The sequence below is a fragment of the Lytechinus pictus genome, chromosome 1, assembly GCF_037042905.1.
Source record: "Lytechinus pictus isolate F3 Inbred chromosome 1, Lp3.0, whole genome shotgun sequence".
In the NCBI taxonomy this organism is placed as follows: Eukaryota; Metazoa; Echinodermata; class Echinoidea; order Temnopleuroida; family Toxopneustidae; genus Lytechinus; species Lytechinus pictus.
The window spans coordinates 37,172,795-37,192,190 of NC_087245.1; the positions used below are offsets into that span (position 1 = coordinate 37,172,795).

At 34.6% G+C, this 19,396-nt stretch overlaps 1 long non-coding RNA gene across 1 annotated transcript; it reads right to left on the reverse strand.

The window, feature by feature from the left end:
- Positions 1-2,532: 2,532 nt before the first annotated feature.
- On the reverse strand, positions 2,533-18,747 carry LOC129262068 (uncharacterized). Its single transcript, XR_010294077.1, has 4 exons — positions 18,557-18,747; positions 15,375-15,441; positions 6,878-7,008; positions 2,533-4,205 (listed from the first exon to the last, which is right to left on the reverse strand). It is a non-coding gene; the product is annotated as an uncharacterized LOC129262068 (long non-coding RNA).
- Positions 18,748-19,396: the final 649 nt, after the last annotated feature.

The following is a 19,396-nucleotide window of genomic DNA, read 5'->3' on the forward strand; positions in this document are numbered from 1 at the left end:
GATGGTATCGTTTTTATAGATTTTCATGAAAAGAATTTCATTCCAAAGATTAAAGAGAACGGCGTGAATTTGAAAAGTGTGATTGAGGCTTAATGTAAATAAAAGCCCAGTGTGGGTAATAATGCTGCCCAATATTTCCAAACTAATGAATATCTTCAGTAATAACTGCTGGAAAATCATGTACATTGTCTCCCATACTCTCGGCTACACAAAATATCATTGAAATCATCAATAAAGCACTTACATTATGGAAGCTGTATGCCATGCACAGCAGTGTCAAGTGCCCTCCTCTGCACGCTGAAAAATAGATCTCACGGTAGTGACATCACATATTGTGCAATTCTGACAGGAAGATCCCAGCTTAAACCAGACAGGGAGCCATGTTTGTGAGGTGTCGGGCCTGCCACCATCAATCAATGAGGTCAACTGCCATGGTCCTCCAACTTGAACAAATCTTCTTGGCTGCTGGTCTTACAGTTTTGTTCAAGAAAGAAAAGTAAAATCATGAATACAAATCAAGTAGTACAGACAATCGTACACTGTAAGGCAGGTCCAAGCTATCTGACATTACATGCGACAAACGAGACAAATCACAGGAGTGCTTCACAAAGATGAAAGTATGACTACAAATTGTTTTTTAATATTCACTTGTTTGGAAAATGAAATACAAAAACTTCATTAGTTGGATCATGCTCAGAGAACGTGCTCTTCTCTGTATGAATCAATGAAGCTCCCCATTACATATCATGTGCATAATATAGCATGAATTTGAGACTGATTTTAGCTACTTGTGAAACACTTCTGGGAATTGTCTCGATAGTGCCATATACAGAGCTGCTAACCTACATTGTGAAAAAAAATCCTATTATTTATTTATTTTTATCTTATCGTCAAGCCTTCAATCTTATTTTTCTTTAAACTTTTGAGAAAACGAAGCATACTAAAAACTATCATTCTTACAAGTTTCAAAAATCGTATTTCTAGGGGAAAACCTTATTTAGTGTCGATTTCCCCTTAAAAATCCTATTAATCATTTAGGACAAAATCCTACTAATTGGCAACTCTGCATATACTTTTCAAATATCCAAAACAATCTGATAATTTATATTTAAGTACTTCCTTAACAGGCCTAAATACTCTTGGACTTTTTACTCAACAAAGAGAAAAGCACATAACTGGCACCATATGTTAATGGGAGTATGAAAAAATTAGAAAAAATCTACATGCACATGGATCATTAACTCCATGCAATCAAATGTTACACCCCGCCAGTGCCAGACCGAGAATATATTGCAAACTATCAAATCTTCTTTCAAATAATGACCTATGTGACATTTGACCCTGCTGCGCAGGAGAGTGAAAATTTTGTGCTGAAAATTTCTACGACAAGTAGGTCCAGGGTAAAAAACCAGAGATAAAACTCGAAACGGTGAAAACTCTGGAAAACCTTTGGATCCACTTTTGCAGACTAGTCAACACAAAATAATCACAAATCACAACTTCGCCGAGAGAAAATTACAAACTACCTTAAAGCCTGTTTTTAGTCTTGGTAAATCCACCAAAATGTCACTATGGTAATTTCAATTCATTACTAGACTATATGAATGTGTATGCCCTAAAAATTTCAGATGTGGAGGCTATGAAATAAAAATGAGTTTTAATAGGGGAAAAAATTGTCATTTTACATGTACATGACAATGCATTTTGATTGGGTGCCCGGTCAAAGTAAACTATGAGGTTTATATATTTGTTAACCTATTCAAAATCATGGACTGGACTGAAGATTTTAGGACATAATCTTTGACTGTAGCTCCTTGATAATAAATCCCTAAATTTGTAAGACTAAATGTTCAAAGAGCCCTTTTATAGGTACACAAAATATCACTGATAGAGGGCACTAGACATGTTTGGTTTGAATATTCAAATTGTCCGAGAATTGGGGGTTGAAAAAAAAGATAAATCAGCTACTACAAAGTCTTAGAATTGAAATGTAGGATGATCAAGTATAATTCACATTTTTTAGTCTTTTCCAAAACTGAAGAGAGGCTTTTTAACCACAAATACTCAGCCTAATTCTAAATCAAAATTCAAAGACTCAAAATACTTGCAAATCATTTCTAACCAATGCACAACTTATTGACTCCTACATGTAGTAACCATGGCTAACAGAGTTTGCATCTACTAATGAAATAACTGATAATTCTGATGTTTTAACTGTAAGCAAAGAGAAAATAGCTTGGACCCGCTCCTGCTACACAAAAGTCTACATAAAAAATATAAAATGGGTTCATGAATAGCAAATGCGCATTATGTCCCATATTGGATAAAACATATATATGACTCATGGTAGATTTAATTTGATTAATGTGACAGAAATCTCCAATGTTAAATAGATATTGCCTGCATTACGCAATGCAATATTCCAGGTGGGTGTTTCATAAAGCTGTTCGTAAGATAAGAGCGACTTTAAGAACGACTGGTGATCCTTTCTTTTGGCAAATGATATACACCATAGGCGATAGTTTAGCGCGTAAGAAAGGATCACCAGTCGTTCTTAAAGTCGCTCTTAACTTACGAACAGCTTTATGAAACGGCCCCCAGGAGTGTTAAATTTCCAACTTTGAAAGATCAAATTTTTTCTCTTTTTCATTTACCCTTAAAACTGTGATAATCCAAGGTCACAAAAAGGCAATAACAATGATGACCCATTGACATAAATGTATTGGTTTCCAGACAATGTGTTATCGCATGCTGACCCAATGCACTGAGCCATGCATTATTTGTATAATATTGCACTAACTTCTTCAAAGCCTTTAGTAGTCTGCAGGCAAAGACCTTTGATTTTCCACAGAATGCATGATGCAGAGTCTGAAGTAGTTAGACTACATTCACTTTTGATTGAGGGGGGGGGGGGGAGCCATGTCTGCGCACCTAAACATTTTTGATTAATATTAATCATGATTTTTCTTTATTTTCAAGAAAATTTACAGTTGAAATCTCATGAGAATTTGAGAGAAATATACGATTTTCTTGGAAAAAACATCGGCAAGTCATTTTCAGATTAAACAAAACAATGGAGCCACATGTCTACGCGCCCATTCACTTTACACAAGATTTCAGGGATTTTTTTTGAAAAAGGCTGCATTTGGAGGCCTTCACATGAAATGCCCCAAAATCATTGTTTTTTTAGTTAGATTTTTTAATAAATATCTTTCTATGTATTGTAAAGTCGTGTAAAGTCGGACTATTGAAATTGAATGCGACTTGAAGGCAATTTAGACATTACTCCGACCACAGAGCATGCCGCAAAGCAAAATGATAATTTTATTATTCCTAACAATATGCCTGACTTCAAATGAAATACTTTTACTCCTTGGCACTTTCCTATTTAATGCAAAATGCGATTCATTAAAAAAACTGTGTTGTATCAGATTGCATAGTGTGCGCTTGGACTTTACTGACTTCTGTTATAAGCTACCATATTCCTTGCATCTGATTGGCTTAGAGAGAATTAGTCAGTGAAAATAACTACTTGTTCCAAGAAACATTCCCAATGGTAGCGCGCAATGGTAGGACAGTGATCTTCGTAACACAGATTCCTGTGTTTGATGCGAGGCCTAGGTCCTGATGGGCGATTCACAAAAGATAAGAGTGACTTGGAGTCATGCTTAAACGCTAGCACACGGTAGTGCACATAAAGTGCGCTACTGACATTTAAGTGCGACTCTTAGGGGGTGTTGCAGGGAAATATTTGCAATCATTGCAAAATTGCAATGAAAAGGGTAACTTTCACTTCATTTGTGGTCCTAAAACTATCTTGCGATCAACTGCAAGTTTCTTGCAACACCCCATAAATCACACTTAAATCTTTGTGAAACACCCCCCTTCCTGGTTTCCTTGATCCTCATGTCCAGGTCCCTCTGCAAGGATGCAAAGCCATCTGTCCTCTGGTTGACTAGCAGACATTCATCATCCTTTCTTAGCAGTCGGGTAAAATCAGCACCATTACACCACGATCGGAAGACGTCCTCATAAAGAAGTTTGACAGCTGCGCGGAGCTACCATCAGAGAGGGAGCCAGGGAATCGTGGGAAGGGAATGACATCTCGTATGTGGTCCACACCAAGTAAGTACCTTAGCAGGCACTCAAACCCAAGTCCAAAGCCACCGTGGGGAACTGTTCCAAAGCGTCTTAAATCCAGATACCTGGAGAAACAAAAGCAGTTATTTAATTGTTAAGCCAGGCGTACACTGCACACTCCGTTGCGATCAATGAAATTGCAATAGCACTTGATATGAAAATTCCAACCCATAAAATCTTCACGATAAAAGTTCTGTATAATTTATGAATACTGAAATCGTAATTCCAGTATAGTTCGAGCCTCCCTGTAAAAATTAAGCAAATTCACTTCTAATTTTTTTGCCACCAACCTATAAGACCTTTAAAATCAAAGTTCTTAATAATTTATTAATACCGAAATCAAAATTCCAGTGTAGTTTGAGGTTCCCTCTAAGAATTAAAACAAAGTCAATTCCAAATTTGCTGCCACTATTAAAATACACTGTGGACTCAATTCCGACCACAAGGCTTGCAGCAAAGCAGGATTTTTATTTCAGTACTCTTAATGGCATTGGGCTAAACTTGAAATAAGATAAGTTTAATTCTTGGAATTTTCAAATTCAATGCAAAGTGCTTTGCGTCATTCTAGATAGTGTAGTGCGAGGCAGGATCTTAGTAGTGTTGTGGCAGTGAAGGCTGGCTCATTTTCTGAAAATGTGAATGGAACATCATTTATTTGAGGTTAAAATCAATTGAAAGAATACTAATATAACAATTTTGAAAGAATGCAAGCCTTTATTTTGGGGTAAAGGCCAAATTAGTTTCAAATCTTAGCCAAACGTATGACTGCTATGACGTCATTGCGACTAGATATTAAATTTGCTTTTATTCTTAGAAGGATGATAGCATAGTCACAGATTTGGATATAGGTATTCGTACGATGATTTAGAACATTGCACAGTAAGATATTCCAAGTCTCAATATTTGCATCAAATTCTACTACATTTTATTCTGAAATCCGGTCGCAGACCAATCGTAAGGTGTGCGGTCGCCTTAAGAGATTATAATACCACATAGGCTAAATCCAATTGATCTACGAACAAGTTGATCTAATTGCCTCTTGATAGAACTATCATTTGGTCTAATACTCACTTGGTCTATCTGTCCTCTAGTCCAATACCCAGATGGTCATATTTCTACTCCGTTTACCCAGACGCGGATCCAGAGGGGAGCACAGGGGGCCCCCCTTTTGATAAGAGAAATATCCTTAATTTGTGGTTGAAAACCTTTTTTTTTGCTTGTCAACTTTTTTTGGGCAAGAAATATCCTTAATTTGTGGTTGAAAACCTTTTTTATTTTTTGGCTTGTCAAAATTTTCCTCCCACCTTTGGAAAATCCTGGATCCATCCCTGCGTTTACCTACTTTTTGCACTTTGTCAAATGAAAATTTCGTCATAAAAAGTTTATCTAATTATACAGACTGAGTGGTTTATGGATGAAAGAGGTAGAGTAGCCTAAATGTCAACTAGACTTAAAGGGATGATCGGGGCTGAAAGAATGTATAGCTTAATAAATAGAGTAGAATTCACTGAGCAAAATGCTGGAAAATTTTATCAAAATCGGATAACAAATAATAAAGTTATTGAATTTTAAAGTTTAGCAATATTTTGTGAAAACAGTTGTCATGGATATTCATTAGGTGGGCTGATGATGTCACATATCCACTTGTTCTTTTGTATTTTATTATATGAAATAAGGTTTATCAACAAAAATTTCCTCTAAGAACTAGAAAAATTGGATTGACAACTGATTTAGTGCATTAGATTTTTATTGCGGCAACTTATTTCATTATAAGGCAGACATATTATTCACACTAGTATGAAATAATGAAAACATTACGATTTTATGTAATAACAGAAGAAAACGGAAAGTGGAGATATGACATCATCAGCCCACCTAATGAATATTCATGACGACTGTTTTCACAAAATATTGCTAAACTTTAAACTTGAATAACTTTATTATTTGTTATCCGATTTTGATGAAATTTTTGGCATTTTGCTCAGTGAATTCTACTCTATGTTTTAAGATATAAATATTTTCAGCCCGGATCATCCCTTTAATGGTAAATGCACTAAAAACAATAAGAGGGCAGTAGACGAACTGGTTGTAGACCCAATGGAATATTGCTGGACCATCTAGGATGAGACCAAATAGAAAGTAGACGAATTGGATGGAGACCAAGAGGCAATTTACCCGGAAGAGCTTTTCAATATCAAGGCACGAAGTCATAAAGGTGGTTTCGAAAAAAACATTGGTTGAACCCATGGTTTTATGCAAATTTCTTGTATAAATTACACTTATTTTACTTTGTGTAATGAAAAATGTCCAATGGTGATGCACGCTTTTGCCACAGGTTCCAAATTTACGCCCGTTGTCATGGTGAGCACACTATATTATTCATGAGACCATTGCTTTGAACAGTGGACTCATCAATTCAAAACAGTGAACTTGTGAATAAAATGGAATACTTTGTTGCATAGTATGCTGCGCTGGGCTGCGTATTGCTTTTTTGGGTAGGCTTACGCTTAAAATGCAAAGGGGCCATTCCGTAAAATGATCAACCTCTTTGTACGTCTGACCCCCATTTTTCTCAAGTCTTACTTCACTTTAAAAACTGACCATGTCATGGTCATTTGAGAGGATTAAAGACTGTCAAAAGAACAAGAAATCAGAGACATATTTTATGGAATTGCCCAACGGCGAGAGCCAGGCTTTAGCTTCAATGTTGCTGGAACTAGGGTTTTGCCGTACATACCATTGGTAATTAGAATCCTGTAGTCCCAGGTGCTTTATTCTATGTTGGAGTTCATCATGACGTTCCTCTCTTAAGCTACCACCACCGATCAACTCGCCTACTCTTGGAACCAACAGATCTACAGCTGCTGCCTGGGGTAAAATATTGAAAAGAAATTTGTAGTCATAAAGTACTGTAGTCCCACGTGTTGTATTCTAAGCTGGAGCACATCATCATATGTATGACAGTGGTCCCTAAGTCTGCGCATCTAACATTTTTAAATTAAGATTTACACAAATTTCTTTCTATTTCACAAAATCTTTCAGTTAATGATGTTCCTCATATCATTATGAGTAAGTGTACCAAATATCTCATAAAAATTTGAAAGAAATACAGAATTTTCTTAGAAAAACCTTGGGGAGTCATTTTCAGATTGAAAAAAAAAATGGTACCCCATGTCTGCGTACCCATTCACTTTGCACACGATTCAGAAATTTTGATAAGGCTGCATTTTGAGGCCGTCACATGAAATGCCCATAATTCATTATTTTTCCAATATTTTGAGTCAGAATTTTTTATAAATATGTTGTATTGAAATTGTAAAGTCTGTGTTCGTTGCATACCTTCTTTTACTAGAATCGCAGATACGCGTGTGCGCAGACAAGGGGGACTGCGCAGATTTGGGGGAACTTGCCATATGCTGTATAGTACATGTGTAAAAGACTGTGTTTGGTTGCATGTGCTTGTGCTTTTTAGTAAGTACAACACAATCAATACTTTTATATCGAAGTATCTTATCGTAATGTCTATTATTAGTTCATTTGCTATGCTTTGCGATTTAAAGGGCTTGCATGTTCCTCCAATAACCTTTCAATTGTCTCATTATTGCTGGTGCTTGTTGGTTCTTCTTCCACCTCATGGAAATGTATATACATGGAAAATATAGACGCATTTTACGTCTTCCCTCGAAGGGTTAATGTCTGTAATATTGCCTAAAATACTTTGCTTATTTTGTTCCTGTTATATAGTCAGCTCTGAATATTCTCCCTCTTTTTATAATTTGAAGGTTCCTAGGATTTAAGTGCTACTGTATATTTGTTTTCTTTTTGTTTTTGTTTTTGTGTTTGTCGTTATTTGTCTGTATTCGTATCTGTCATTCTCGTAATATCATGTCTTGTGTTATTTCGTTTAGCTGATCTGCATACTCCTCCCTATCTCTGGAGATCCCCTAGACATCCTTTGTGATGGCTGTAAACACAAATGTCCCATTTTCTGATATAGATAATGATGAATTACACGATACTTTCCAGGCTGCCTTTAATTCGAAGTTTGATGAACATGATGAATGTAAAAATTCTGTTTTTCATGACTCCGTAGCTCAAACTCTCAATGCACAAGCTAATCTTGATTCTCTTTCTGATCCTAATGATAATACGTATCAACATACCCCCTCGCTCTATTTTACTGATAAACAGATAGCGTCGAAACAACTTGACAACAGTAACTTTCTAATGCTACATTGCAACATTCGCAGTGCCAACAAAAATTTTGAATCACTTCGTTCCCTTTTATTGAATTCTAAGCTCTTTTGTTCTGTGATAGGTTTGTCAGAAACGTGGTTTTCCCACTCTACTCAACTATCCTTTTATACGCTGCCAGGTTATAATTTGGTCACAAATAATAGAATAGGGAAATCAGGTGGAGGCGTTGCTCTTTTTGTATCCCAACAATTCGATTACAGGTTAAGGCCTGATCTTACTTTAATGAATGATGCTATTGAAACACTTTTTGTTGAAATTCTTATGCCCAACGACAAAAATATTCTGGTTGGAACGATTTACAGGCCGCCTAACTCCTCCCACGATGACTTTTTAAATACATTCCATGGGTTATTGGCACTCCATGAGATGGTCAATAAAACGTGTTTTTTACTCGGCGATTTCAATATTGACTTACTAAAATACGATACTGATACTTTTGTTCAAACTTTTTCGGATGTAATAATGACAGCAGGTTTCCTTCCTTTGATAACCAAGCCAACTCGAATCACAGGTACATCGGCTACTCTCATCGACAATATATTTACAAATACCAGAAGTACTCTCTCTACGGGAATAATTCTTTCTGATTTGACGGACCATTTTCCCATATTTTCGCATTTTAAACTAGATACCAACGCCACTGAACACAAAGTTGATCATAATACTCGACGTGATTTTTCTGAAAATAATATGAATCTGTTCAATGAAGAGTTAGGAAATGTTGACTGGTCAGGAATTTACAGTATTCAAAATGCCGAGGATGCATTTGACGCTTTTATGAATAAATTGAATCCATTAATGAATAGCTCTTTTCCCGTAGTGCGATTCAAACGCTCTAATTACAAAAAGGTTCCAAGGTCCCCATGGATTACACCTAGCATTTTGCGCTCAATAAACAGAAAGAATAACCTTTACTTAAAAACTATTTCAAAGCCTTGCGACAGTAATAGAAAAAAGTACACTGACTACAAAAATATTCTGACAGGTATACTGAGAAAATGTAAAAAGAATTATTTTCATAATCAATTTGACCTCTATAGAAACGACGTTAAAAATACATGGAAAGTTATAAAAAACGTTATACAAGGTAACTTCAAGGTAACTTCTACGCCCACGAAAATAAATGTTGATGGTGAATTGGTAGAGGATCCCCTTGCCTTGGCAAATGTTTTTAATGACTATTTTGCATCCGTAGGCCAAAATCTTGCCAGCACAATCCCTGCCTCTTCTAAACACTTCACATCTTTTCTTAATGTCCCTAATCCTAATTCGATATATTTCACACCAACAGACGTAAAAGAACTAGCTGATATAATTTCTGGACTAAAGAATAAAATGAGTTCAGGATGTGACGATATAAGTAACATTCTCCTGAAAAGAAACCTGATACACATTATTAAACATTTGACTTATATCTTTAATTTGTCTCTTTCTACAGGAGTTGTACCTTCTTCATTAAAGCAAGCCCGAGTAATCCCCATTTTTAAAAAAGGCGACAACACCGTGTTGGGAAATTATCGCCCCATATCATTATTGACATGCCTTTCGAAGGTTTTGGAAAAAGTAATTTTTGTACGCACGACAAAGTTTCTTAATATACATAAATTGTTTTATCCCCTGCAGTTTGGTTTTCGCGAAAAACATAGTACTACTCATGCCCTGTTGTCAACGATTAATAAGATTGCCAATGGAATTGACAAGTATGAGCATACTGTTGGGGTGTTCCTGGACTTCTCCAAGGCTTTCGACACAATCAACCATGATATCCTTTTATACAAGCTTAATTATTATGGAATCAGAGGGATAGCCTTGGAGTGGTTCAGGAACTACCTCAGCAGTAGGCAGCAATATGTTTCCATAGCAAATGTAGATTCCCCTCCCAAATCTATCTCATGTGGAGTCCCCCAAGGCTCAATCTTGGGTCCGCTTCTTTTTTTGGTCTACATTAATGATTTTTATAAATCATCAAGTACTTTATCATTCATTCTTTTTGCCGACGACTCAAATATATTTTTTTCTCATAAGGACCCCAAACATTTACTTGACACACTTAATAAAGAATTAAAACTAGTCTCAGAGTGGATCAAAGCCAACAAATTATCGCTTAATCTCACTAAAACAAATTACATGCTCTTCAGCAATATCATTGATGAACTCCCAGGTAACATTATTTTTGATAATATTAATATTCAAAGAGTATTAAGTACGAAATTTCTAGGAGTAACTATCGACGACAGACTGTCATGGAAAGAACATATAGATAACACATGCAAAATAATTTCACGGAATATTGGAATTATAAATAAAGTTAAATTCTATTTTCCGACTCGTATATTATTAAACTTATACTCTACGCTGATACTCCCGCATTTGAACTTTTGTATTATTGCATGGGGGAGTTGTGCTGATTTTCATTTGAATAGACTTTTACTACTTCAGAAAAAAGCTTTGCGCGTTATTTGCCATTCTCATTATCGGGCACATACGAATGTTCTTTTTAAAACTCATGGAATTCTTAAGATACATGATCTTTACCATTATAATCTTGGATCTTTTATGTTCAACCTTAGTAAAGATGAACTACCAGACGTATTTTATTCTATGTTCACACGAAATATCAATGTACATCACTACCCTACAAGATCTGCTGGACTTTTCCATTTACCTAGAACGAGGACATTATTAACAAACAAACTGTTTATATCTTCTGGTATCAAACTTTGGAATTCACTTCCGCAAACTTTACGAAATAAGCCAACTATTCATAGCTTCAATAGAGCACTTAAAAAAAATCTAACCAATAACTATAACACTCACATCATTCATCCTACTTAGGATATCTTGTGGATCTTCTGTTCTTCTGGATTCCCCCCTCCCCCACCCTGCCTTTATTTCGCTTCTTTTCCCGTCTCCTTTCTTTCGCTCTACCTGGTTTTTTTTGGGGTTTTTTTCTTTCCTTCTTCTTTCTTTCTTTCACTCGTTTTTGTCCTTTGTTTTGTTGTTGTCGTTGTCTTTTTTTTCAATTTGTCTGTTCTTGTAATACTTCGTCTGTCTTGTTTTGGTATAACTTTTTGTCATGTCTTGATCTTGTACCGTTCTGTCACGTCCTGTTTTCGTAACGTTTTGTCTTGTGTGTCCTTTTCACTTTTTCTTCATATCTTGTAAGATAATCCAGCCTTGTTTATTTTTTACTTGGGAGAATATGTAAAAAAAAAAAAAAAATACATTTAACAAGGATTTACATATAATTTTTACATATAATTTTTACAAGAAAGATATGATGACTTGTTTATTGTATCTATTTTGAACTTCAACAAGAACGATATGATTAGTATATTATATATATATATTGTTTTTTGCATTAAGTCTTATTTATTAAAGGAAACCTTCAATAACAAGCTTTGCTTTCCAGAAGTTTCCTATTTCATTTCAAAATGTTATATTATATTTTGCTTTACTTTGTAACTTTGTTGAAATTTTGGAATGAATAAATTCGTTGTCAATCAATCAATCAATCAATCAATCAATCATCTTAGAATTAAAAACAAGTGGAATGCCTCTGGCGGTCTCACCTGCATCACGCGATTCAATATAGCAGCAGTGCTGATTTTGAAAACTACTATAACTCGCACAAGATGTTCAGTGATACTTGGTTACTCTTATTTTCACGTTTTATGAACTAGACCCATACACTTGGGCAGGTCCAAGCTATTTGACTTGTGACGTACGGGACATTTAGAGATTTTAAAGTTGTGTAACATAAAAAATGAATGCATAACAGGGAATCTTTTATGGATTTTGTAAGGCCAGTCGTGCCCTCTTTATTCATTAAAAAAAATTAGTGATCTATGATTCCATTAACGATGTAATATTTTGATTAATATGCGCTGTGACGTACGGGACCAGAAAAATGCTGATTTTTTTGAAAAAAAGTTTGTCATTAAAACTCTGAATTGGAATAAGCTGGAAATCTCTCATTTTCATGTTTTCATCTTGTATCTTATCAAGTTTCATTAGCCATGAATGAAATGATAGAACTCATTGATGTTATTATGTAATAGCTCAAAATATAAACATCCGCGCTGTGACGTACGGGACATGTGACGTACGGGACATTTGTCCATGTGTAAAATGAATGGGGAAAGTGAAATTTCATCAAAATTTATAATTAACTTGATGTAAACCAAAGTAAGTTCAGTTTTACATGGATTATCATGATTGATATATATTTCTTTAATAGCATACACTGAAACTAAACATAGCAAACACTTTACGACCTTCTAAATATTATGAAAGATGTCTTGCAAATAATTCCATGTGTTAAACGATATGGGGAAAATGAAATTTCATCAAAATTTATAATTAACTGGATGTAAACCAAAGTAAGTAAATTTTACATGGATTATTATGATTGATATATATTTCTATTATAGTATATGATTAAACAAAACATAAAAAAACTTTATGACCTTATAATTATGAAAGATTTAATTAATGACTTAAATAATTAATAATAATTAATGTTATTTATTACAAATCATGACTTTATTATCAGCCTTTTACCAATATTCAACCACTGACATAACATTATTTATCTCAATTTACAATATCTTTGCTCCTTATTGAAAAATTACCCTAATTAGAATTACATAGAAATCCTATGGTGTGTCCCGTACGTCACACATTTGTCCCGTACGTCACAAAGCTTAATTAGCTGATATAATTAAACATGAAATTAATTCAGTCAATTCAATTTAATTTTTGGATGTATAGTAATATGAATTAGAACTCTCCAAAGTGTGAAGAAAACTATTCAACTTTTTCTTAATTAAAATCTAAAAAAACATATGCTAAATTGTGACGTACGGGACACTGCCTGTTGGACACCAGATAATTAACTTTACTAATTAATTTTCAAAATCATTTTTTTTCTCAAATGTTTGCATGAACTTAGCACAAGTCCCCACAGAAATATTTTCAAATATATAATTTGCATTATCTGCAGATCAAAAAATGTGATGTCCCGTACGTCACGCTAATTGTGACCTTGGCATTCATTAACTTTACGTTTTCAGAAGAAAAAAAATATAGGGCAAAAAACTTCAGAGTATAAGCTTTAAAATGACGTACAATATGTAAGATTTAGGCAAAGATTTAATTTTGGCTTCAGAGGGGACAATAGCTTGGACCTGCCCACTTACAGAGATATAATGGTAATTCAACAAATACCCCCAACGTGGCCAAAGTTCATTGACCTTACATGACCTTTGACCTTGATCATGTGACCTGAAACTCGCACAGGATGTTCAGTGATACTTGATTACTCTTATGGCCAAGTTCCACGAGTCAGATCCATAAATTTTTAAAGTTATGATGGTAATTCAACAGATACCCCCATTATGGCCAAAGTTTATTGACTTTTGACCTTGGTCATGTGACCTAAAATGCGCACAGGATGTTCAGTGATACTTGATTACTCTTATGTCCAAGTTTTATGAACTAGACCAACACACTTTCAAAGTTATGATGGTAATTCAACAAATACCCCAATTCGGCCAAAGTTCATTGACCCTAAATGACCTTTGACCTTAGTCATGTGACGTGAAACTCATGCAGGATGTTCAGTGATACTTGATTAACCTTATGTATAAGTTTCATGAACTAGGTCTATATATTTTCTAAGTTATGATGACATTTCAAAAACTTAACCTTAGGTTAAGATTTTGATGTTGATTCCCCCAACATGGTCTAAGTTCATTGACCCTAAATGACGTTTGACCTTGGTCATGTGACATATACTTTTTAAGTTATGCTGTCATTTAAAAAATTTTGGTGTTGACGCCGCCGCCGTCGGACAAGCGGCGTCTATAGTCTCACACTGCTATGCAGGTGAGACAAAAACTAGATTGTTTCTACCCATCCAAAGTCTGAGATAAACGACATGGATTCTCGACTACACTTAGTAAACATTATGCCTACACCATTTCCAGATATGAACTTGTTGCGATGGCTGAGTCCACTGCTTAAAACAGCAGATTCACGAATAAAATAGCATGCTCAACCATGGCAATAGGCATCAATCTGGCGCATTGTGATGAAAACACATTATCAGCGTTGGATTTTTTATCTTTACTCAGTAAATGAAGCGTAATATTTTATATGGGCGATTCCATAAAATGATCAACATTTTTATACGTCCGACCCCCATTTTTCTCAAGTCTTACTTCACTTCATAAACTGACCAAATCTTGGTCCTTTGAGAACATTACAGACTGTCATAAAAGTGTATTTCATAATAAAATGCACAATGCTCTTGCAGATGAAAAAAACAACATTTAAACATGTGTATATCTCACCCTGGTTTTAACAAAATGATTGAAAAAAAAACAAGTTACCTGAAATTACATTGATCTAAAAACCAGATTTTTTTTTTTTTTTTACAAAAACATATCTTTTCAAGAACAAACGTACTGCCGTATTTTGGTTGCAAAAACATACTAAATACGCCAAAACGTACTGGTTGGCAGGTCTGGGTCGGACTAACATATATATGGAATTGCCCATATACAGGAAATCTGCATATGCCACGGGTTCAACCAGTGGTTCTCAAAACTACCTTTGTGAATTAGGGCTATTGTCTCTGGCACCACCTGAAGTGGGCGAAGGCATATAACAAACAAATTTAGATTTTCAGACTAAGATTCAAGCTTTATTATACTTTATCATGAGAAAACTAAGATATTTAATATTTTTTTAAATAAAATACAAAAGAAATAGCGAGTGGCTGACGTCATCAATTACTTCATTTACATACATAGATTAGCAAAACTTTAAAATGTCATAGCTTTCTTATTTTTATATCAGATTTTAATGAAATTTTCAGCATTAAGCTTGCGTGATTCTCCTCTCTCATTTCAAATAAACTTTTTTTGTTGGGGTGGACATTCCCTTGTATGGTAGAAGGCCTATCTACTTACTCATGGTGTGAATTCAAATTGATCTTTATGTCTGTATAATATTGAGATGGCTTCTGTATACAAGAGTCTGTAAAAAAAAGAGCATAAAAAGAAGTCACATAAATAAGTGATAAACATATATAAGTATTTTCATTAAATTGGGGCCAAAAATGTGACATTTCAGCATAATTTGATACTAATTATACTACAGTCTTATGAAGACCATATATTTAATGGAAATTTTGAGACTCTCAGAATCATTTTTTATGAACTTATTGAGCAAAACCTGCTGACATGGGCATGGTGTCCAAGTAGCACTGATATATTTACATACCGTCCTAAAAGTCAAATCATAGCAATTAGGGTGACCAAATCTTTAAACAATATGCACATTTACTCGTTAAGCCAGGCTCCTAAATATCTCAGATTTTCTATGCATAGTTCTATTTTTAGAAAAAAAATAAAAAATCTCAAACTTGTCACTATGCTTTTCAGAGTCCACCAAAAGGCGTATAAATATATTTAAATCAAATAAGTTTACATCAAGTGTATGTGGACTTTTGGCCCCAAATGTACAGTGTGCACAAAAGTTTGAGAACGAAACCACAAAATGCACTCCTGAATGTTGAATGTAGACAACAACACTACAATGTTCGGCAAGCCCAGAGAAAGAAGCTGTATTGAATGTGATATTTTATCACCTGACGTCACAATTAAATATCTGAAACATGACAGAACGTGCACACTTCAAATTGTTTAATTTCCAGTGGGGTTCACTAACTTTCGGGTGGGGTATTCCACATCTTCAGCATTACTTCAAATTTTATTCAAAGTATTAATAGTGTTATCGAAATGAAAGGTGTATCAATTGGCTTGTTTTTAGATTTACAGAAAGCGTTGACCATAGAATACTCATGAAAAAAGGAATAAGGGGAAAAATTTGGGATCTTTATCTTTTAAACAATTATTTAAGTCATAGACAACAATTTGTAACTTTAAATAGTCAACAATCTAATTACAAGGACGTAAGGTGTGAAGTGCGCCAAGGTTCTATCCTCGGGCCCCTTTTATTTACTTTGTATATGTAAATGATCTGTGCAATGTGAAATTGAAATATATTTTATTTGCCGATGATACAAATATTTTTACATGTATGTCACATGATAATATTGATGTTCTGTAAGTGCAATTTAATAATGAATTAAAAAAGGTGACTTCTTGGTTGACCATTAATAAATTATCTGTAAATATTTCTAAAACACAGTATATGGTTTTTACAAATAAAAAAAATGCATTGACAATCTGCAGGTGCAATTAGCAAATGCTAGTGTTGCAGCGCTGAGTGCGGTCCCTGTAAGCATGCCGTCATTTTTATTCGCTTACTTTCCTTATTTCGAGGTCGATTTTCTTCGTTCGAAATTGAAAATGGACTAACATTGGATTACAGAATACAATATGCCTTTGAAAACGTGATTAAATATGGAATACAATAATTTCATTCCGAAAGTCCTACTACAGACAGAGAAGTCTTACGTAATAGCACAGCTGTTGTTTATCTTTTCGTCCTTTGCTCAATGCTCATATACTGGCCTGTGGAGGTGAAATTGAGACAGCGGGGATAACCCCTGGATTACCTGGCCAAGCGCGGTTGATAAGGGCTTGGAAATGATTTTTAAGAGATCCAAATGGAAAATGGGGTATAACACCGCAGTTTGCAATCTGAACTGCGATCTTTCTACAAATGGGGGTTTGACGTAATGGTAAATTGCTATGGGTTCCTCATATTGATTTGTAATAGAATTTATAAAATCATAAGCATTTTGTACAGATTATGCAATTATCCAATTAATGTTTTACGAAATATTTATTACGCACTTGTTGCACCCTTTTTAAGTTACAGTATTCTTGCCTGGGGCAGTGCTTCTTATTTACACCTGGATAGAATTTTGAAACTTTAAAAATGTGCAATAAGACTTGTTAACCATTCATCTTTTTATGCTCATACAGAACCAATTTTTAAGTCTCAGAGGATTTAAAAATTTTATGACATTTATAATTATGAAACTGCAATTTTTATGTATAACTGTTATAAGTATCTTTCACCTCAGTCAATATGTAACTATTTTCTTTTAAATCGTAACGTACATAATTATACAACCAGGGGCAATAATGATTTTCATATTCCTAAAGTAAGAACAAAATTATTTCAAAATTCATTTTTTTATAGGGGACCATTAATTTGGAATACTTTATCAAAGGAACTTGAGGACAGTTGCTCTCTTAACGTTTTTAGGACAAATTGTAAATACCAAGTCATCACTACTTATTCATTTTCTACTTTTGATTTTTGATTATTTTGATATTTTGATTGTTTGGGTAAGTTGGGTAATTCTTTCCCGTTTTCTACTTTAATTGTTCAAATATGTTATTTTATTTGGGTCGGCCGTACATAAGGTTAATTTCTTTTTGGCTGCTACCCTTTCAGTATAATACTTTATTTATGTCTATGACTGTCTGATTTATTTCATGTTTGTACTACTTGTATTGTTTTTATAGTGAAAAAAATAAACTGAATTGAAAAATTGAATTGAATAATAACAAATTTACAATAACAGTTCAAAGCTAAAGAAACCCTTCAATCTGATTGGCTGATGGTAAACTTGTTGTAGAAATTGTGCATTTGTTATTATAACAAGTCCTTACGAAACAGGACCCCAGATGGTCCCTGTGCATTGCGATTGGAATGACATCTTTCAATTTCACCAGTGTTTCCACAGATCAAAAAAAAAATTTACCGAAACCGACTAAAAACCTTCCTGAAATTCAGACATTTCCTGGAATTTTCAAACTTTATTTTTAGCGAAAATCGCACATTAACAAAGCAAGCCTAAACTTTGTCTAAGAGACCAAAATCAAGGAATATAACCTTTTTTGTTGAATGCACTTTTGCTAGCGGCCTGCGAGCTACGTATGAGGTAACCCAGGGTCAGGGAGCTCCCTGGGTTACGTATGACATGAGGCAAAAAATTCATATAACAACATGAAGTTTAATTGTAGTTTAATTGTAATTTTATGATTTCCACAAATTCCTGAATTTTTTTCATTTCTCAAAAATTACCTGAAAATGATCTGCATTTCCTGTAATTCTGTTATTTCCTTCAAAGTGGAAAAACTATCTTTCACTGAACCAAAATCCAACTCACCGCATGTTTGGTTCCTTCGTTGATTCTATCCCCAATAAATTGGACATTCTAGCTCCTTTGTGCATACCATGTGTAGACAGCAACTGATTTCACAAAGTCTTCCATGACCTGCAACAACAAGGAGTAATGTTCATAAGATAATGAAGCAATGGGGCCTACTGATAGTAAAACAGGTTATGAGAATAAGTAGACTTTGAATGTTTGGATGTGCCAGAAGAAAAAAAAACACCCACTGGCTCAAGAAACAAGACGGATCTAAGGGTGTGCTAAATGTCGATTCCCGATTCTCAAATATAAGCGGCAACCAACGAACGTAGAGGGCAGCAACACACAAGCGTGTTGCTTAGCTCTAAGGAAGGTCAACTCCGCTCAAATTTTGTGACCAATCTAAAAAATAAGGTGGGGTTTTGGGAAATTTGTCGAGTTGATTTTTTTTCATTTGTTAATTTCAAATATTTTTTAATGAACAATTATTAGATCGGTTATTCTAAATATAAATATTAAAGATATTACTTTTATTTTTAAAGAAAATAATAAGCTTAAATAATCATGATTTTGACATTTTTCCTCATTTTGGAATATTAAGTCTATGACGAGGATACCTCATATCTCTTATTTTCTTCTGCTGAATTTCGCTGCACCACTAATAAATGCATAGACAACCACCGTATTAATCGAGGTCATTTTTCTGGCCTGGGTGCGCCGAGTCTGGGCCGGTCGCGCAGCTAGCTAGTGACGTTGATGATGCGCTGGGGCTTCAGGCGACTCGTCATAGACCTTCTAGCAACATAGACAATGACGTCCAATTTGCCTAGTCTGATTTGAAGTGCAATTGCTTCA